Raw genomic sequence first — 22,601 nt, 5'->3', positions numbered from 1 at the left:
AGACAAAGATGCTTTAATTACAGGCAAGCCTCTCTCCCAAAAGGCAAAGAAGTGAAGGGACACATTTGTGTTAGGTTGAGCCTAAGTAATATGAGAGCCAGGCACGGAATTTAGACTTCCAAGGAGGCTTCAGCAGATAAGAGAGTAAGTCAAGGAAGGGCAGTAGGAAAACAAAGTCCAAGAGAAAGTCAAGGAGAAGCTACATTTTGGATTTACCAAAAGCACCTTGGATCGAATCCATTTTTTACACAATTGCTCTTTGAATGCCCATTTTGGGCCAAGCACTGTGCTAGCGACTGGGAGTACAGCCATGAATAAGCTATATCATAACCCTAACCTTACAGAGTTTATCTTCTGATGAGGTATAGAGACAAACAAGTAATTATAGGAATCATGGATTATAATGATGTTATGGGAAGTAATATATTTTTCTCGTTCTGCACTAAGCTCTCAGGTTGGTCGCTGCACAGCTCCTTAAACCATGTGGGCAGTGGCTGCAATGCAGCATGGCTTTATAATACAGAGGATCTTGCAGTAGTACGTGGTATGGTATTTTACTGTCCTTGTTTCTTTGATCTCATGCAATTGTCGTAGTTTGCCTTCCCTGATGTCCCTCAAACCTTTAATGACTTCCAAACCATATGACAACTTCATGGAACGCTGCCGACATTTTCCCAGGCACTATCACCTAAGAAGAGGAAGCCCCTTGGACACTTCAAGCACAAGCAGACCTCATTCTCCTCATGCTTTTCATGAATAAAGGACTTAAAAAATGACAACGAAAACAATAATCACACCTATTCACTGAGTATCTACTTAATGGCTGGTACTGCATTAGGCCCTTTTATAGCTATTTCATACCTAAGGACCCCACAATGAGACAGGTAGCTATTATCTGTTTTAGAAATGAGGAAACTTGGGCTTATAGATTAATAATTTCCTGAAGGTCCACCAGCTGAGCAAGTGGCATGTTGCACAGCTGGGATATGAAACTTGGTATGTCAAATGCCAATGACTGCTTTTCAACCCCAAGGAGTGAAAGGGATGACGGAAGAGCAGGGTAATAATCTAGAGCACTTAGGTCAAGAACTGAGAGTCCCAGAAACCTCTACCTCCTCTGGGAAGCCTTCTCTAACAATGCCCTTTTCCTCTACTTTCCAAATGAGTCATTTACTCCCTTGCGTTCCTCTAGCACTCTGATCACCACTGAAGCAATTGTGATACTGACCTGGGCTTATCTGTTTTCCTTCCTTCCGGCGTGTGAGGTGGGGCGTGTTACAAAAAGTGGTCACACTTAGTGAAAATCCATTGATAGGGCTCAGAGGTTAAACTTGTCTTCTGATGTTCTAAGGCTTGTTGATTCTATGATTCTAAAGTTTACCTTTATCAGACTCTGTAAAAGCCAGAGGATTTTGCCCTCTGCAAGTCCTCGACAGATCTGGGAAGTCACAAACAATGAGGGAGGGCCAGAACGATAATAAAAAGAAGGGCTTTGCCCACTTAATTTAAGTTCTGCTTCTCCCACTGGATCTAAATCGGCATTTAAGTCATCCAAGTTGGAGGCAATAATGGAAGTAGGACCACATGCTAGAGAGGGTTGTGCATTAGAAGAACTTATGAGCTCTAAAAAATTCAGACCTCTGGATCCTACTCCAGACCTAAGTTTTGGACTCTCTGGGAATACAGCCTCAATATTCAGGTTTTTAAAAAGTTCCTTAGTTGATTTTGAGGAAAGAAGAGAAGAAACATAGCCTGACTACAATATTTGCATCTCAGGGATTCCAACCATTTTTTTAAGGGACTTCCTTTGCAAGAGGATTCTTAGGGTATCATGAATTGACACACAAATGGGTACACTGGATGAACATCCCACCCTCTTGGACTCTCATTTACTTTCATACCTTGCAAAGGAGAATGAGCATCGACTCCCTACCCACATGAGTAGATTTTCCCTTTGTCTCTCCCTAATCCTGCTGTCTGCTTGGTTTACACGTTTACTAAGGAAACGTAAAAAATCCTGAGTTCCCTGATCTTCATGAAATGATGTTACTCATTCATTTTCAGCAAGACATGTTTCTAGTTGTTTTCCCTTTCAGACTTGTCCACACTTCTCCTTGGGGCCTCTTTGTTCGTTCATTTGTTCCTTTCTTCATGCATTTGTATGAAACCCAGTCTATGTGTCACAGGTTGACTTTCACTAAATTATGGTGAGAAGTTACTCTGATTAGTACTCAACTCATTTTTTTTTTTTTTTTTTTTTTAAAAAAAATGAAAAAAAAAAAACAGAATTAAAGTTCCTAGAGGATAGGAATTTTTATCTGTTTGGTATTTCCATATCTCCAGGGCCTATATCAGTGCCTGGCATATAGTAGATGCTCGTATATATTTACTGAATGAGTAGATACATTGAATAAATGTGCAAAAATAGAAGGCATGATATCCAATGATTTCTCCCACTCTTGGCAGTGTTCAAATGGAGCATCTCATCTGCCAGGGATGTTATGAGCAAAGTTTTTCGTATTTGAGTAATAGGAACAAAATATAATTCCTCCTTTAGGAGCACATATTTCACTGGAGAACAGTGACAGAAAACTGAATAATTACAACAAAACAAGTACGAGATTTGGAAGCATGTGGAATGTGCCAAAAAGTACAGAGAAAGAAAGGTCTAATGCTGCCTGGCATTACCAGGGCCAGCTTCATGAACCAGGCAGCTTTAGATCTTAGATCTGAAGAATGAACAGGAGTCAACTTGGTGAAAGCCAGTGCATCTCAAACAAAGGTAACAGAAAGCTGTTATTAAACAGTCTGTTTAAAAGGTCTGTTTAAAGAAGGGTGAACAGTGCGCCTAAAGGAAAAAGCACTTGAGAGAAGATGCAAAATTAAGTAAGGAATAGCTCATAAAAGGCCTTGTACTCCAGCCAAGGAATCTGGGCATTATCTTGGAGGCAAGAAAGAACCACTGAAAATTTTTTAACCATAGGAGGGATGAGATCCTTTGGATAGCAGACCTAGAGTGATGACAATGTGAGAACTGGATAGCAGACCTATTTTTTTCCTCCACAATGATAACCAACATTTATAGTGCATCATTCATTCAACAAATATTAAGCAATACTATGTGCCAACATTTTACAAAGGCCTTCTTACCCACATGATCTCATTTATTCCTTCTTGTGAGGATATTCATACAGATGAAAAAAACTGCGGCTCAGTCAATTGCTAAGAGTTTCCATGCCAATAAATAATGGAGCCAGAAACGAACATTGGTCCTCTGGCTGCCAGAAGTCTCCTTCTACCAGGCCTGAAGCAGTATCATGTCAGCAAGGACCAAGAGAAAACATCCCCTACCACTGAGGGGAAAGCAGGCCTGGATCAGGGGCATGAGAAGCCCAGGGAAGCCTGAGGGAGCACTATTCCTGCTCCTGCCCATTCCCCAGGGGATGCTTCTGCACCTTATCTTTTAGGCCTTACTCATGGAAAAGGGGCTGACATCTTCTGCCCTGTTATCCACCCATCAAGGGGAAGTTGGTAATTAGTTGCCTTTATGTACCTTTTCCTCTGCTCATTCTCTAGGAGTCTAATTTATTTTAATGCCATTTAATTTCTCTTAATTTTTAAATGTTGAAATATGAATTAACTCATATCATTGCCTGAATGAAGAAAAAATGGACCCCGACAAGCAATCAAAGTCATTTCTCTGAGACATGGCTAAGGGATTCTCTTGTAAAATCAATTCTGGGGGTGCTCTGGGCCCCCCTTCACAAGAGGGTGCTAGGAGCAGATGCCTAAAACTCCCAGCAGATCTAGCTGCTGTCTTTGCAGCTGTGTTCTCTCCCCCACTTTAATGATGCCCTTGAAGTCGACTCCCCCATTAAATCCTGAGAGGCTGGAAGGCACAGGCTCGGGATGATTCGTCCAGTCTCGAAAAAGGGAGTACAGTGGTACAAGAGGGGTGAGCAGAGCCTCTGAAAAGCAGCTGAGCATAATTGTTCTATATAGACTCTCAATAGAGTCTACATGGCTCAAATACATCCTTCCTGAATGGAAAAGGAAGGGCAGAAGCACGGGAGTTGAGACAGGAACGGCTGGAGCATTTGGGGGCCTAGAGCACTACTAGTCATTCTGTGAGTGCCCTGGAGTGTTGCAGTGGGAGGTGACTGCACACAGAAGTGCCAGCCTAGAGCCATCAGAGCACTCAACCAGCCAGACATCCAAGTAGTTGAGTTGTTGGCCATGTTGACCACTAGAGACCCAATGTGATAACAGATGCACTGGGGGCTTCAAACTGTAGCTAGAAGGTTCTGAAACGAAAGATACTGTCAGCACTAAAAGTATTCTTAGCAAGAGGCAATCCATAGGGTGTGGAACAAGACTCATAATATAGAATTGTCAGGCCAGGGAGGCAGCTTAAAAGTCAACACGTCCAACATAATGTTTTTTGATAGATAAAGAATGTAAGGCCCAGAAAGCAGAAGTGGGTCATGCCTGTGGTTATCAGAAGTTATAAGAACCAAAACCAAACCTTCTTACCACCAGTTCAATGCTGCTTTGGTAATACCACATTGCCTATTCCTGGTTTGATTTCTGACTCCACCACTGGCTTCTTTTATGACAAATGTTTTAGACTCCCTTCTTTCGTGACGTTGTTTTCACCTGCCTCAAACGTGATGCAGGTTACTCATTTATAAACTCCTTCATTTTTCACTGAATACCCATTGTGCTTCTGGTATCATGTGATAGGGTGTGGGAGAGAGAAAAAGCACTTGGTCCAGGAGAGGGGGTAACCCACATGCAAAAAACAAAACAAACACCCCCCCTCCCCTATTTCAATAAGTGTACAGGCCTCATGAAAAACAGATGCTGTTATCGAAATTCAGAGAAAGGAATTGCTTATGCATGAAGCCCTTCCATCAGGAAGAGGCATCTGAATTGGACATTAAAGAACAGGTAGGATTCTCAGTGAAAGGTAAATGCGAACAAAGGCACAGAAGAGGAAAGGACAAGTCTACCTAGGTGCCCACGTGGATATCATAAAACCTGAGACTAGACACGGAGTGGTGAACAAGGCCACCAAAGGCCTCGAATACCAGGATGATGTCAGTTTAGTGAAAATTCAACTTGGGGAGCTGATGGGACATCCTACTGGAGACACTGTGCAAGAGGCTGGAAACGAGACATTGGGCTTGGAGAGCTAGAGTCACAGATTCAGAACTATCCATACTGGAGTAACAATAGCACAAACCATTGCAGGAGACTGCCAAGGGCTAACAGAAAAGGGGAAAATGGAAGGAGGGAAAGAATATTGAAGAGGAAGTGGAAGAGGGACCACCTAGAGAATTAATGGGATCCAGAGTGTTCAGTATGATAATAGCCAAGAAGGGAAAGTTTTGAGCTGATGATAAATCTTATGTGTGTGTAGGGGGATACAGACAGATATCAGGAATAAGGTATTATGTTTTCAGGAATGTGAAGTCCTTGGTGGATGAGAATTGGGAAGAAAGTAAAGTGGAAAAGCAAGGAGCTAAGTGAGTGAATGAATGAGTGCTGAGAAAATAAAGACAGATGATTATTCTAAAACTGCAAGTTTGTTGAGAGCAAGATGGGAAGAGAGAATGATGGGGGAAGAAATTGGACAAGTGGTGTTCTTTTGTTTTTTGAGCACACTTACTATTAGAGGGAGGGATTCAATGTTGAAGGAGAAAGAGCCAGAGGCAAGTTAATGAAAGCAGGGATTGGGGGCAGGGGTATTGACTCCTGGGCGTTATGTAGGAGGGGAAGGGAAATCTTTTTGACTCTGAGACTAGTGACAGGGAAGGATGAGGAACAAAGTGGGGAAACCAGGTGCAAAGGAAGAATATCAACCAAGCTCACACACTGTTTGGCTTTACTCTCTAGGATGAATACAGCAGTGCATGATTTTGAGGTTCTCTCCTCTCAAGTGCTTTGGAAATTATCACATGAAAGCCAGGGCAGGATTACGGTTTCCAGTCCCACTTCCGGATCCAGTCCTCACATGACCCAGCATTCTTGCATACAATCAGGAAAGCACTATTTGTCATTCCAAATATCAATTCAGTCAATGTTACTTGGCCCATTTCAAATTATATCCAGGATGAAATAGAGCTGTTTTCTTAGTAGACATGAGTCTGTATACCATACCTGCATACTTTGATTCCGGAATTAGTCTTTATTCACTCTCCCTAATATCAAAACACACACACACACACACACACACACACACACACACACACACACGTAATTCTTCTTATATAGAAGTCTTGCTAGGTAGTCTCTATTAATTTAAATCCTTCTTATCCTTCCAGGCTCCTTCCTGGGACCTTCCCCAGCCCCCAGAGATTTCCAATCTTGGGAGGTTCTACTTGATCTGCAGCTAAGTAGGCCAGAAAGTATGTTTTACACCTGCTGGAGCCACTTTTCCTTTCTCTTGAGGCGCCCTGCCCAGTGTTGGGGTTAGAGTGCCATTCAGAAAACAAACAGACAACCAAACATAAATCAATCTCATCAAAGAAAATAGTGGAACTTCTTCCTCGAAGGGCAGCTCTGGTTTGTACACTAAAACAGAAAGAGGAAATTCCCTAGCCCTCTCTCACAGGCCCCCACGATGATGACATGCCTTAGTTTCTACTACAGCCTCCTAACTCCCTGTTTTCCTCTCTCTCCCTACATTCCAGTCTCCTTATACTATCTAAAATGCAAATCTGACCATGCACTTCAGTACTAAAAACCTCCCTCAGTGCCCAGTGAAAACCCTTAGCGTGAATTACAAGCCTTTCAAGGTTTGGCTTCTAAAGCTTCTCCAAACTCATCTCCCCACATTTTAGCCTCTGTCTTTAGTCATTTGGATGAGCTCTCATCCACTTTAGGCCTTAGTATACTGATCCTTTCACTCATAACACCCTCTCCCCCATTTCCCCTCCCCGCTTTCGCCAAAGCCAACTCCTACCCATCCTTTCTTTCGGGGATCAGCTGTCCCTAGAAGTCCTCCTTAAGCCCTTATAGAGAGGTGATCTTCCTATATGCTTCCATTGCACCCAGGATTTACCCTCCATTGAAAGGAATCACTTTATGTGAATGGTAATTGTCTGTCCACTAGGTGGTTATCCCCGCTGGAATGAACGTATGTTTTTGAGGAAAGGGACTGATCTATTTTATTTGTCTCTGTACCTAGCAAATGCCTGGCAGAAAAAGTTGTTGTTGAATATTTATTGAATAAATAAATAACTGGTTGAATAAATAAACAAATGCTTTCTCTTTTGGAGTTCAATGTATTTCTGAACCTTACCCAATATTTGAACCTCTAAGCCAAGCAACCAGGCTTGAATGAAAAGAGAATTATCCTATCTTCTTATCTGACCTTGGTAGCTGGAAGAGAAGCCAAGATGTGTGACACATTCCCCAAAATCCAGATTATAAGCAATTCAGACAGGAGAACAATGCCTACAATGACTGCCTATGTACAATACCAGCAACTATGCCCAGAAACAGTACAAAGGACCGCTTTGCACAGGAACAGGACAGAGTTAGGACAAGAGGACACTGCCTCAGCTTTAGGGTCCCAGCCCAGGGACAAGCCCAGGGGAAGGAAATGTTTTTACAGGGTCAGTTTGATAACCTTCTTATCCTTTCTCTGCCCAGAAGGCTGTGGAGGGCAGTGCCACAGATGTCATAATGGAGATTGGAGGAGCAGGAGCTGAGAGATGTAACTGGTCCCTCCAAGTCCATTCATTTAACCAACATTTACTAAGTGCCTATTCTATGCTAAGCACAGTGCTAGGCCTTAGGGAACAAATTTACCAGCTATCTTTCCTGCTTTCATGCAGCTTAATATCTAGAGGTGTGACTGGCATTATTCAATCACATAAATTTAATGTGCATCTTTAAATTACTTTAAAATAACGGGTTCAAGTTATGGGCATATAAAATAAGGGGATCTAGTCTAGTTAGGGAAGGTATGGAAGGTTTCCTTGAGGAAGTAACCAATGAAATAAGAGCTGAAGGGTGAATAGGAATACCTTAGACATGGATGGGGCTGGAGTTCGGCAGTGTTGGAAGAACAATAAAGTATTCCAGGCAGAGGAAACTGCATGAACAGCCTTCCCATCCTCATTAAGTTCAAGAACCACTTCAACCAAGTTCAGTTCTGTAGATTCCATCTGCTTCTTCTCAACCCAATATCTATATTTTATTTAAAGAAAAATGAGGCCATTGAGTGGACTGATGTGTGGAGACTGCCAACAGGAAACGTAGATTGCAATGAGGGGCTGGGATAATTAGCCCACACCTAGTCACCCCAAGCTCTGATCATCAACCATTCTCATTTGAAGAACTGCAAGGCATGAAGGGGCATGTTCCTCTCAAACTTGGATCCAGCGAGGCCAGCACAAAGAAGGGCCAGTGAGAGGCCAAGCGTCCATACCAAATGAACTGATCTCCCTATTTCAGGACGAGCATGGCGCAGCTGCTATATTTAAAAATCGAGGTAAACAAGAGCTCAACTCAAGTGGATGGGGCACAACAGCTGTGGAAGATTAATCACAGGCGGCTGCAAGTCACCAGGTCGCCAGAGGCCTGAGGCTTCCCTTTTGGAGCCCCACCAGTAGGCCGGACGTGCTCTTCTACGCACCCACAACTCCCACAGCTTGGGGTGTTTCTCGACCACCCAGGAGCTCCACACTTTTCTCCAAGCTGCGCTTCGGAAAAACTGTCCTCAGTTTCAATCATTTTTGTCTCCGAACGTTCTGGGTTTGTTTTTTAATCGCCAGAAGAGAGGAGGAAATGGGGGGGGGTCGGGGCGGGGGAAGGGCGGGTGAGCGCCAGGAGCGCCAGGCAGCAAACGGGTAAATTTATGGCACTGCATTAAAGGCGTCTGTTCTATTAAACCACCCCCGCCCCTCTCTCCACGGTTAAAAATAAAACACGGTGAATAAAGACGAAAAGCTGTTTTTCCCCCCTGAGCAAATGGCTTTCTTTATCTCCCCCAGTGGCTCGGGTCCTCAGCGCAGGTCAGGCAGAGTCTGCAGGAGCAGCTCTAGCCTCTGAAAGAGGGCGTGTGCGTGCGTGTCTGTGCGTGGTGTTGATGAGGCGGGGTGTGTGTTGGGGTAGGATGGCGGGGGGCGGGGGTAGTTACATATTTCGCTTCTCTCCATCTGGACCCGGACCGCCCAGACCACTACGGTCTGGGATGCATAGAACACGGGAAATAAACCCTCCTTCTCCCCGCCTCTTGGCCACCGCGGGCCAGTGCGCTGGGGCTGCAGTTCCCGGCCCTCAGCGCTGGAGTCCGGACGTTGGGGTGCGCGCCTGTTTATGTGCACGCGGGCGCGCGCCGAGTGGATAACGCGCTCCCCTCCTAGCCCCTACACCAGGTGGGCACTCACAGCCCCAGGGGCACAACACGCCCTGGCACAGCCAGCATACACATGCATCTAGAACGCAACACAGCAGTTAGCCTCCCCAGTGCGCACTGGCCACTAACAGCGAATCTGCGACCCAACTGCACACACATGCCGAGGCATCTCTTTCTGAGCTCGCTCCCCAAACCCTGCTAGACATTCACTTTGTCAGAATGCCCCCCGCCCCCTCGGGGCCAGCACCGCATACACAACGTACACTTTCCAAGGCACCCTCCCCCCACCGCTTCAGGCATTCAGCCCGCAGGAAGGCAGTTCATATGATTGATCTTGAGAAATAACTTAATTAACACCATTATTCACAACCAGGAACCCTTTTGGGACACCCACAATCCCCCAAACTCTGCCTCTCCTGCCTTCACCGCCCGCTGAGGGGGAAGGGCAGGAGGCTCACCCCATTACTCACCGTTTCCTCTCGGTCTCCCGAGCAGAGTGGGCAAGGGGGGTGGTGAGGAAGGTGCGCGATGCCCCCGCCTCCCGACTCCTCAACGGCCGCCGCGGCTCATCGCCCCCGCGGGCTGCCCGCCCGCCGCAGCCGTGTCCGGGGCATGTCAGTCCGCCGCTGCCCGGCGGCGGGGACTCGTGCGCTCGCAGCTTTCAGGGAGCTGCGGAGCAGTGCATCTGGAGTGCGAGGGCTAGGGCCAAGGCGGGAGGCCTGGAGTGGGGTCTCTCCGCGCCGATTTTAGGAGTAGGGAAAGCCTGCCCAAAGACCCCTGGAAATTCTCGACCCGGGGCGCGGGCTCGAGGCTAAGCCCAGGAGAGGCCCAGAGTCCCAGCCGCCGGCAGCGGGGAGATCCCTGTCGGGAGGGGGAAGAAAGCGAGCAGTCCGGGGCGCCCCGGCGGCTCCCAGGGACCCCGGCTTGCAATAGCGTCGCTGGGGCTTTCCCGGGGCTGGGAGATTGCCGGCTTTCCGCCTCGCACGCCGTCACCGCGGGCAACGTCTCGGCCTCGACGCGCGAGGAGGGGACGAGCGGAGGGGCTGGTTTCTGGGCGAGCCGAGAGCTTTGCCCACTAAGCTGCAGCAAGAAGCCAAATCAAAAAACCAATCTCCAAGCCTCCAAACCGAACGTCACCCTATCAGCTGGGAGAGAGAGAGCTCAACAGAATGACAAGCCGCGCGTATTTATCTTCGCCCACCGATGGGGGCAATTTTCAGAGAGCTTCCCGACCAGCAGCGGGAAGTCGAGCCTGCACCTCGTTGAGTCCAGAGAGCCCCAAGGATCGAATGCAGGCGGAACCCCTAGCCTGCGGCCACCCACCCAATCGCTGGAGCCTGACACCCGGCGCCCTGCTGCCAGCGGCAGTTCCAAGACCGCGGCGCGTCCTGACCTGGATTCCGTGGACTCCGGAGCTCCCAGGCAGCAGGCAGAGAGGTCGGGCAGGCTGACGCGCGGCACCGGCTTTCCTCTTGTCCTTAGGAGACGCCGCCTGCAATTCCGAAATTGAGTTTCCACCAAACACATCTGTGGTTTTTAAATATAGCAGAGGACGATTACCCAGGCAGGGTCCACCCAGGCCTAGGGGAGGGTTTGAGGGGGATGAAGGTTGGCAGCACAGGGAAAATAAAATTCCTTCCCCCCACCCCCTTCCACCTTTTTTCTTCTGTTCTTGGTGCAGAACTCAGTCTGTCATTTTCTCAACCCAAATCAAACAGCTTGTGAGAGACGCTTGGGTGAGCGTTGGTATGTTGGTTTGGGGTTTTTAAGGCTAAAAATAAGAGGGGGCTGTCTCCCAAATTGCTGCTTACTTTGGGCCTAGAGCCTGTAAGAGAGATGGTCCTTTGATGCAGCAGCAGAACTAGGGTTTGGGGCTTGGCTCAGGCGAAGTGTACACATGCAGCCCTAAATCAGATGCCTGTAATTTCTGCTATATTTGTCAAGCTTCGTCCTGGAGGCATGAGGGGTGGGCAGGCCTCTCCTAAGAATGGAGTTTCACATCCCTAGTATATCGATGGCATTAGGCAGATCTAAAATGATCATGGTGGTTGGCCTTTTGCAGAGACACCAGTGCAGATTCTGGGACAGAATATAAGGGTGGGAATTTGTTCCTCTCAGGCCTCTGCTGCCTAAAGTCAAATATGAGGGGGTCAACAAATAATACTTAGCAAGTATCAGCACCTCCTTAGGGCCAGACACCTTGCTAATGAATTTATTCAACCATGTTAAAGGCGGAGTGACTTGTGTGGGTCCTCTGTGTTCTAGGTAGACTGAAATAACAAAACCCAACTCTGCATACTGAGCCTCTATGTTTTTACCAGTAGAATGCAAGTAATAATAATAACATCCACCCCATGGAGTTATGAAGATTCAGTGAGATTACAGTTTCTGGTATAGCGTAATTCCCAAATATATGTTAATTCTTTCTTTTTCCTCCCAACCCTGCTTTATCTCCCATTGTAAATTCTACAACTGACTTTCTCCTTTGAACACTAGTCTCACATTTTTTTTTCCACACTCTACTGCATGCATGCAGGGTTAGAAAATCAGTAAATTTGATGACAATTTGCCTTCAGCTTCTGCCATTATTCATTCCTTTATTTCTGGTTGTTCTAGAACTCAAGGGGATTTTCACCAAAAAAAAACAAAAAACAAACAAACAAACAAACAAACAAACAAAACCAGTCAGCAAGCTATTTATCAAAAGCATTAGGAGCAAGAGTCACACATTTCATTTTCAAGTTTGGAGGAAACTGAGGCCCAAAGAAGTGAGGGGATTTGACCCAATCACAGAACTGGGCAAGGGATAGACTGTTATAGGAACTGTGCCCTGCCTCCCCCGCCCTGCATGTGTTGAAGTGGTAACCTCCAGTACCTCAGAATGTGACTGCAAAGAGGAAGTCAAGTTAAAGTGGGGTCATTAGGGTGGCCCCTAACTGAATGACTGGTGCCATAAGAAGAGATTAGGACACATATGAAAACACAGCAAAAGGGCAGCCGTCTGCAAGCCAGAAAGGCCCCTGAAGAAATGAAACCTGTCGACTCCCTGATTTTGGACTTCTGGCCTCCAGAATGTGAGAAAATTAATTTCTGTTGTTAAGTCACCCAGTCGGTGACTTAACAACAGAGTTATGGCAGCCCTGGCAAACTAATACAGAATTCAAGTATTCTGGCTGATTCTATGAGTCCTTGTTATATTCCAACTTCAAGGAATTACCTAGGGTTATTTGGAAATTTGGACCATCCTGGATTTTACAATTTAACAAAAAGGAAGGAAGGAACCTAGCTTTTATTGAATGCCTGCTATGACACTGTGCTATGCATTTTCACGTGTTATTTTCACTCAATAAATATTTGTGGAATACCTTCTATGTGTCAGATAGTATTCTAAGTGTTGGGGATACAGCCGGGAACAATGAAGATGAAAATCTCTGCCCTCATGGAACCTACATTCTAAAGGAAGAGACAGATGTTTAAAAAAATAAACTAGCAAAATACTAGGGCATGTTAAATGGTAGGTGCTATGGAGAAAAAATAAAGCAGGAGAGAAGGAGAAGAGGGATGGAGGATGCTGAGGTAGGGAGGGGAAATTGTTAGACATTTTAATTAAAGAGAGTTGGGGAGTTTGTCCTGGAAGCGTCATTGAGAAAGTGACAGTTGAATAAGAACCCAAAGGAGGTAGGGAGGGAGCCATGCCCATGCCTAAAGGAAGAAGGTTTCAATGCCACGGCCCTTAAGTAAGAGTATATCAGACCTGTTCAGGAAAACTTATTTAGAATTCACCTCCACGTTGAGAGGTGCATATAATTCCTTTATCTAGAAAAGAAGAAATCTCAAATGGATGAAGTGACTCCCATTAAGCTCACACAGAGAGGAGGCAATAATACCCTTTTCTCCAGAGGCTGGCAGTCAATGAGGCTGATGGAATGAATAGTTAAGAATGGACCCTCTGGTAATAATAAAAGAAAAGAATAAGCCATGTGGCTTCTAAGTTATTCCTCATTACTTACCATTATGCCCCAGGACTCCATAAGTTGGTGCCTCTGTAAACGTGGGTCCTCAGGCACTTCGCAAGGGCCCTGCTTGCCTTTGCTGCCATTAGCTCTTCATTCCACACAAGCCATAGTGTTACTAATCACAGGTAACGCTGTACTCAGGTACCAGCATTTCATAGCCTTAGGACTGTACAATCTGACAGCGATTAAGGAGAGGCAGAAGCAGACAAGCAAGTTGAAGCTGAAAGTAAGTTCTGGAGCTTAAGTAAGCTCTGCAAGGGAGATAAAAGTTTCATAAGCAATGTTTGATATTAGGGTAGTTTAGTGAGACATATTTCTTCCTTATGGGTTATATAATTTTTAAACTTCTTATAACTTATATTTCCAAAATTTGTCACTTAACTATTTTCTTATTTTTTTCCTTTAATAAAATTGTTAGTTAAAATAGAACACATACAGGCAAGTGCACAAGTCATAAGTATAAGCTCAAAGGATTTCCACAAACTGAATACATTTCATTTAATCATCACCCAGAACAATAAGTACATCAGTGTCCCAGGTACTCCTCTGGTACATGTGTCCCTGGTACTCCTCTGGTGCCTCTGGGTTCTTATTCAACTGTCACTTTCTCAATGACGCTTCCAGGACAAACTCCCCAACTCTCTTTAATTAAAATGTCTAACGATTTCCCCTCCCTACCTCAGTCACACTTCCTCCTCCTATTCAAAGGCAACAACTCTCTCGATTTCTAAAATCATACACGAGTTTTATATGATTTTGAACTTTATGTAAATGGAAGCATAAAAGGTGCCACTGTGTCTGTTCAACGTTATGTTTCTAAGTTTTATCCATGTTGCATGTAGTAGCAGTTTATTTTTCATTGCTGTTTCCCATTGAATGAAAACGCCACAATTTAACTTGTCATTCTGCTCTTGAGTGATATCTAAGTTGTTTCTAGTTTTTTAAATTATTTATTTAAAAAATTTTTTCCTTTCTTTAATCCCCCCTCCCCCTTTCCACCTCTGACCTATGGATGTTGCCGTTTCCCCTTAAGAACTAGATCTTTGAAGGTGGGGTGTCTCCTCCTACATCCTCGCAGCAAGCATCCTGGCCGGTGTACTACTTTGAATAGTGCTGCTATGACCATTCTCACACGTCTTCTGGTACTCACTTCTCTTGGGTATATATCTAGGAATGGACTCACTGGCTCAAAAGGTTTGTGAATCTGCAGCTTTAATTAATAATGACATTTTTTAGTTGTTTGTACAATATACACTTCCCCTTCTCCAGCATTGTTCTGCCACATTCTTGTCAACACAGTATTGTCGGTCCATTTAATTTTAGCCATTCTAGTGGGTGTGTATTTAACTTTAATTTGTGGTTTTCATTTGCATTTTTTTTAGTGACTATTGAAGTGGGAACTTCATGCATGTACTGGATTTTGGATAGCCTCTTTTTCTTATTGACTTGCGGGGTTCTTTACATGTTCTAGATATGAGCCCTCTTTTGTTAAATACATTGCAAATGTCTTCTCTAAATCTGTGACTTGCCTTTTCATTCTTTTTTGTCTTTTGATGAAGAAAAGTTCTTAACTTCAATGTAGTGCATTTATCACTTTCTTCTTCATCCTAAGTACATTATGATTCCTGTTCCTTGGTCTATCAATGGTCATCGAGATACTTTTCTGTTGTCTTCTTATTTTTTAATCTTTCAAGTTTAGATCTATAATTCTCCTGGAATTTTGTTGTTGTATTTAATTTGAAGTAGGAGTGAAATTTCATTTTTTTCATATAGATATACAAATGACCCAGTACAATTTGTTAAAAAGAGATAATTTCACCTACAATGTCACCTTTGATATAAACCAAATGTTTGTATATGTATGGGTCTGTTTATAGACTCTCTACTGTTTTATTGTTTTATTTTTTTATTCTTTTATTCACATCATATTGTCTTAATTACTGTAGCTTATAAGAAATCTTATTATCTAGTAGAATGTGTATTTTCTTCTTTATGAGTACCTTGGTTATTCTTGTCCCTTTGCAATTGCACATAAATTTTACAATCAGCTTGTCAGTTTTCACAAAAATGCCTGCTGGGATTTTAATTAAGATTGCACTCAATCTACAGATCAATTTGAAGAGAACTGACATCTTTACAGTATTGAGTCTTTTGACCCATGAACATGAATTATCTATTTATTTAGACTGTCTTTAATTTCTCTCAATACTGTTTTTAAATTTTCATTGTACAGGTCTTGTACATTATTTCTTTAGATTTATGCCTAGGCATTTAGGTTTTGTGATGCCAAGTAAATGGTACTGTTTTCTTTTTGTTCTTAAAATTTTATGTTCAATTGTTTATGGTAAATAAAAATACAATTGGTTCTTCTATACTGACTTTGTATACAGTGACATTGCTAAATTTACTTTTAATTCTAATAATTTATTTGTAGATTTTAATTGTTCATTTTTCTCATACATAACCATGTTTCTTCATTTCAAATCTTTTTTAGCTAGCATCTCAAATACAAGGATGCTAAATAGAAATAGAAGTGGACATGTGGGAATCTCTTTCTTGATCTTAACAGAAATGCTTTCAATATTTTCCCATTAAATATGATGTTTGCTATATGTCCTTTGCAGAAAATCTTTATGATATTAAGGAAGTTCTTTTTACGTTCTAGTTTCTTAAGGCTTTTTAAAAAAATCATAAACTTGTATTGAATATTATCAAATGCTTTCTTTGCATCTATTGTGGTTTTTTTTTAATCTGTTAAAGTGGTAAATTATATGGACTCGTTTTCTAATGTTAAACCAACTGTACATTCCTGAAATAAAGTTATATTGGTTGTGATGTACTATCCTTTTGTGGTTAGTGGATTTGTTTTGCTTATAATGTGTTACAGATTTCTGTATCTATACTTATGATAGAGATTGGTCTGTAATTTTCTGTCCTTGTCAGATTTCAGCATCAAGGTTTTCTGGCCTCAGCAAACAAGTTAGGAAGTGTTTCTTCTCTATTTTCTGGAGAAGTCTATTAACATTAGTGAAGCCAATCTGAGACTGACTTTTTTTATGTGAAAAGACTTTTTAATTAGGTATTTAATTTCTTTAATAAATTATATTAGTTTTCTATGGCTGCTATGACAAATTACAACAAATTTAATGGCTTAGAACAATGCCAACATATTATCTAACGGTTCTGTAGGATAGAAGTCCAACATCAGTTTCTGTGGTAGTCGCAGGGCTGCATTTCTTTTTGGTAGCTCTAAGGGAGAATCCTTCTCTTTGCCTTTTCCAGCTTCCTAAGGCTGTTCACTTGACTCATGGCCCTCTTCTTCCATCTTCAAAGCCAGTGACTGCATCTTTCTGATCATTCTTTTTCAGTCATATCTTTCCCTGGCTACAAATGGGAAAGGTTCTCTGCTTTTAAGGACCCATGTGATTAGAATGGGCCTACCTGCATAATCCAAAATAATCTCTCTATAGCAAGATCCTTAATTTAATCACATCTGCAAAATCCCTTTTGCTATATAAAGTAACATTATTCACAGATTCCAAGGATTAGAAAATGGGCATCTTTGGGGGACCATTATTCTGTTACTGCACAGATATTTAAATTAAATTTGAAATATATTCAGATTCTCTATTTCTTCTTATTTCAGTGTAAGTTGTGTTTTTCAAGGAATTAGTCCACTCTGTATACACTGTCAAATTTATTGGTATAATATTGTTCATAATAAGCTCTTTTAATGTTTTTAATGTCTGTAATAATCTGCATTTTTAAAGTTTTCTTTTTATTTATTTAAATTTTTGATATAGGTAATTTATCTACCTTATTTCTTGTCTAGATTAGTCTCGCTAGAATTTATAATTTTATTGTCTTTTCAAGATATTTCAAAGAAACAACATTTAGGTCTGCTGATTTTGTCTAATGTATGATTGTTGTCTATTTCATTAATTCTTATTATCTCTATTATTTGTCATTATTTTTTTCTTTTGGCTTGATTTACTATTCTTTCCCTCATTTCTTTAGATACATATTTTACCATTGATTTTCAATCTTTCTTCTTTTTAAGTCCATGCTTGGAGAGCTTTAAATTTCATTCTAAGCACAGTTTTAGCTTTGTTTCATAGAGTTTTATAGGTTATAATTTTATTTATTATTCAGTTAAAAATATTTTATAATTTCCACTGTGATTTTTTCTTTAACCGATGGGTTATTTAGGAGTGTACTTCCAAATTTCTAACATTTGGAGATGTTATCTTTTTGTTATGATATCTAATTTAATTCTACTGCGTTTAGAAAACATTCTCTGTATGACTTCTTTCAAACGTATTAAAACTTGCTTTGTAGCCCAGGATATGGTCTTATGTTTCATATGCCTTTGGGGGAAAAATGTGTATTCTGCAACTATTGTATACAGCGTTCTACATTTCAATTAGGTCAAATTTGTTTACTCTATTGTTCAAATCTCTTTTTCTATTTATATTTTATCTGCCTGTTCTATTAGTTTCTAAGAAAAATATATTCAAATCTCTGATTGTGGGTTAAGTCTGACATATCGTACATTAAATGTTTTTGAGAATATATTACTAGGTACATACATATTTAAAATTGCTATTATGTTCCCTTTTATCTCTAGTAATGTTTCTTTTAAAGTGTTTTCTGATATTACTCTAGCTATATCTTTCATCTTTTGGTTACTAATTATATAGTCTTTTTAATGGGGCTGCATTTTGGGGACTTTTTTCCAACCAATAAAGAATTACCCAAACTGAACAATTCCTCTATGGAAAAGAGTATGTAGTGGGAGAAAGGACCCTGAGTTGGAAGTCAGAGGCCATGAGTTCTGGTCCCAACATTCCCACTAACCATAGACCCCCTAAGTAAATTGCTTAATCATTTATGGGCCACTGTTTACTTATCTGTTAAACTGGATAATCTTTACCTTTGAGGGTTATTATTAGTTTCTATGGAGATCATATCTATGGACATAATTAAAAATTGTAAAATGCTGACCACCACATGTTGCACCAACTCAAATGCCCCTTTGCCTCTTGCTTTGGACCTCTTGCCTCACCTCTGCTGAAAATGGACCCCAACTGCTCCTTCTTCACTGGTGGCTCCTGCACCTATGCCAGCTCCTGCAAATGCAAAGACTGCAAATGTACCTCCTGCAAGAAGAGCTGCTGGTCCTGCTGTCCTGTGCGCTGTGTTCAGTGTGTCCAAGGCTGTATTTGCAAAGGAGCAATGGACGAGGGTGATGTCAGAGAGGGCCTGCTCCCCAATGTAGATTGAGGAACATGTTCAAACTTACATTTTCCTTTTCATTCTACTCTGACCCTTTTGCCACATTCTCTTTTCTATGAACTATGTGAAGGATAAAAGTTGTTGACTTAAAAATATTGTAAAATGCTATATAAATGCCAAATAATTATTACATGTGTTCTAAATAAAATCATAAAAATCAGGAAGCAGCTCACCTCCATTTTGGAACAGTAAAAAGATGTGTCTTTTCGCAAAAATTTTTTTCACAAATTTGTCTTTTCTCTCTCACTATCTATACATATAGATTACAATATAATAATATATAATAGTCCACTTCATATAGTCATATTTATAATAAATATATAATAATATAATAAATATATTTATATTTAGTCATTAGGTTCTCTATTTATTCAAGTTCCTTTGTCTCAGTTTGGCCCTTACATCCTTCCCCTTTCCTCTCAGGACATCTTGAAAATACTCAAAGGGATAGAAGAACTTCGTTCATCTTCTATGGAAGAGAACAATTCTCTTTAAGAGTTGTTCCTGAATTTCGTGCCTTTGAAGACTCTCCTTGCTATGTTCTTCCAACTCAATCTTTTTGTCTCCACATGATTAGAATGCTTGAAATTCTATGTACTCTCTCAATCTCTTAGTATGTTATGTAGAGCTTTTCAGTAGACTACAGTTTGTGGATCTGCAAATGTTTCAAAGAGAAAAGCGCTGAAGAATTTCATCTCTCTTCTCAGTGCCTTCCCTACTTCATGTTCTTTGACCCTTCAGGTCCTTACTGCCTTAGTAGCTCTCCGTTATCTTCAATCCATAGCTAGAAGAGGAAATAACTTAATTATTTTTCAAATACAAAGATATATATTCTTGCTCTATCAAATTAAATAATGCAGATATATACAAGGAAAAGTTTAATAATTCCCCTTCCCCATTATGTCTTATTGAAGTAACTAATGTTAGAGCTTAATGGGCATCCTTCCTTCCCTTTCTTTATGCTCATGTATACAAATACAGAGATTGTTTAAGACAATTAATTTGGGTTTGTTTTACAAATATGAGATCACATACACATGATTCTGCAGCTTGCTTTTTACTTAGAAATACATCAATGCATAAAAAAATGTATTGTAAAAGTAACTAAATAACATTCTATAGTATGTACATGTCATATGTACTAAGTCATTCCCCTGGTGATAGACATTCAAATTGTTTCTATTCAACCACATGAATACTGCAGTACATTACTACTTTCTCAATTTTTGCTAATCTAATATGTGAAAAATGGTATTTCATTTTACTTCAAGATAGTTAAAGAATTTTAAAATGTTTATTAGCCATTTCATATAATCCTTTGAAAATTCTTTATATCCTCTGCCCTTCTACCTTCTGTTTCTAATATTATCAATTTGTAAGAGTTCTCAATATAATTCATGATATAAACTCTTTATTTGCCAGGTGCTGAAAATAATTTTCCCAAGTCTATTTGCCTTTTAAAATGTTGCTTATATTGTGTTTTCTCATGTAAAGATTTTAATATTTACATGCATAAAATGCCCATATTTTGCATTAGGCTTCTGGATTTCATGATTTGCTTAAGGTCTGCCCCTCTCTAATACAAATGTTCTTCTAAAATTTTACATTTTACATTTAGATTTTTAATTTATCTAGAATTTTTTGTACATGGTATGATGCACTAGTCTAACCTGTTTTGCTTTAGATGCAATTCTATTAACATAATTTACTAAATAAACTACCCTTTCCCACTTGGTCAGATATTAAGACATATCTACTTAAACCAATTTTGGATTCTGTTCATTGATCTTTTTGTCTATTATTATGCCAAATTCATCATTTTTTTGGCTTATTTATGTTAAATAAACTATATTTTTTAGAGAAGTTTTAGGTTCTCAGCAAAACTGAGCAGAAAATACAGAGCGTTCTCATATACCCTTCTGTCCCCACACAATAAAATCTAATTTTATTACATTAGATATACAACAAATTGTAGTATCACCCTTTCATCTTTCCGTAAAAATTTACTTGACTGCTCTGCTATTCCTCCATTGATCTTTAAAATCATCATATCCAGTGTAAATAAATATCAAACTGAGATTCTGGTTAAAATTCATTAAATATATAAATTACTTTTGGGACAGGTAGCCATTGTTAGGACATTTTATCAATCTATCTTAGAAAGTTCTCACTCCATTTAATAAGATTTCATAGTTTTATTTATTTAGGTCTTTGTCTTGTGATTTTATTTCTAGGCATTTTATAGTTTGGGTTTTTATTAATAATGGGATTTCCTCCCGACATTTAAATTTCTGTTTATTAAAAGTCAAGCTAATTTTTAAAAAGGTATTTTAGTTTTGTATCCAGTCACCCTGTTCAATTATTTAAATAATAATAACGTGACATTTATGGAGAGTTAACAATGGGCTAGGCATTGTTCTACGTCTTTTATGTCTCAGCTCATTTAATCCTTATAATATCTCTATAAAGTAGATACTATTATATCTGTTCTCTAGATGTGAAAACTGAGACCTAAAGTAGAATCTCTTTTCTAGGAAAACAATCTTCTAATATGAAAACGGAAATTTTACTGTTTACCAATATTTACAATAACCTTTTCATTTATTTTTTAACTGTATTGGCTAAAACTTATAAAACGATGTCGAATAACAGAATAATAGGCATTTTTGTCTTGTTCTTGATTTTAATAGAATTGTTATAAAGTTCTATACAGAAAGTATAGGTAAACCCAAATGTACACTGGTAATTTGATAATGTTTGCAAATAATGGTATGATAATAATAATAATAAAGCAAAGAAAAAATCAAGGAATTTATATAAAAATGCAAGTATCTTCCATCCTTAAAGAAATCCTTGCTCAATCCCACAACCCTGTTAGGATTTCTTCCCTCCGTAAAGTTATGGAGTGTCTGACCAACAGCAGTTTAAACCATAAGAAGCCTAAAGGAAAGTGATGTTAGGGTAACTCTCAGCAGCGCAGTAATGTCATCAAAGATGTAAGACCTTTCTACTCAACTGCCCTTGGCATGTTGACTTTTCCCCTCATGCTTGCAGAGTTGGTAAGAGGTTTTAATGCAGGACTACCTGTTACATTTTGTTAGGGGAGAAAAAACTATCACAGTGCTGAATTAAGTGTCAGGGATGAATTAAGTCCCACAGGAACTTCTGCAGCAACGAGGATGCCATTGTGGGCTTCTCTGGGTCACTGCTCTTGGACAGTAATTATACTCTGACATTAAAAGGCTCGATCCAGATGGGAAAGACCAAGTTCCCATTATGATGAAGAGTACAAAAGAAGAAAATCCTGCCATTTGCAACAACATGGATGAATATGGAAGACATTATGCTAAGTGAAATAAGCCAAGCACAGAAGGACACATATAGTATGATCTCAGTTATATATAGAATCTAAAAAAGTAGAACTCGTAGAACCAGAGAGTAGAACAATGGTTGCTAGGGGCTGAGGGCTGGGGAAATAATGATGTTGGTCAAAGGATACAACCTTTCAGTTATAACATGAATAAGTTCTGGGGATCTAATGCACAAAATGGTGACCACAGTTAACAATACTGTATTGTATACTTGAAATTTGCTAAGAGAGTAGATCTTAAGTGTTCTCTCCTCAAATATGTCTATGTCTATTGTGATCACGTTGTACACCTTAAAATAACATTGTACAACCTAAACATACACAATTTTTATTTGCCAATCAGACCTCAATAAAGCTGGGGGAAAAAAAAAAGCACAGAGAGACACCTAGGAAAAGGCTGAAGCTCTAAGGAGATTCTCCAGAGGCAAGGTTGAAGGAAACAAACTAGACACAAAAGTAAAAGAAAGTGAGGTAAGGGAGAAGAATATGCTTTTTGGCAGTGTTCATGATGAGGGAGGGAGACAAAAGGGAAACTATCCAACATCAGACC

General features: G+C 40.5%; 1 protein-coding gene and 1 pseudogene across 4 annotated transcripts in view; one reads left to right on the top strand and one right to left on the bottom strand.

Moving 5' to 3' along the window:
* The window catches only part of SLC8A3 (solute carrier family 8 member A3), a 123,919-nt gene extending 113,587 nt beyond the window's left edge, over positions 1-10,332 (bottom strand). Inside the window, exon 1 of one of the 3 annotated variants that reach the window (XM_011383592.2) lies at positions 9,841-10,332. The gene's annotated coding sequence lies outside the window, so the exon portion shown is untranslated. Of the gene's footprint in view, positions 1-8,036; positions 8,182-9,840 lie in introns of those variants that run through there. The other 2 variants (XM_023526826.1, XM_023526824.1) reach the window with 2 other exon arrangements.
* An 8,109-nt stretch (positions 10,333-18,441) lies between these two features.
* LOC105309926 lies at positions 18,442-18,669 on the top strand (annotated as a pseudogene). Its single transcript, XR_897432.2, has one exon. The product of XR_897432.2 is annotated as a metallothionein-2A pseudogene (transcript).
* The last annotated feature ends 3,932 nt before the right edge of the window (positions 18,670-22,601 follow it).

The sequence above is a fragment of the Pteropus vampyrus genome, unplaced genomic scaffold (genome assembly GCF_000151845.1).
Source record: "Pteropus vampyrus isolate Shadow unplaced genomic scaffold, Pvam_2.0 Scaffold15, whole genome shotgun sequence".
In the NCBI taxonomy this organism is placed as follows: domain Eukaryota; kingdom Metazoa; phylum Chordata; class Mammalia; order Chiroptera; family Pteropodidae; genus Pteropus; species Pteropus vampyrus.
The sequence above is the reverse complement of the archived record's forward strand: the minus strand, read 5'-3'. Positions and strand labels throughout refer to the sequence as shown.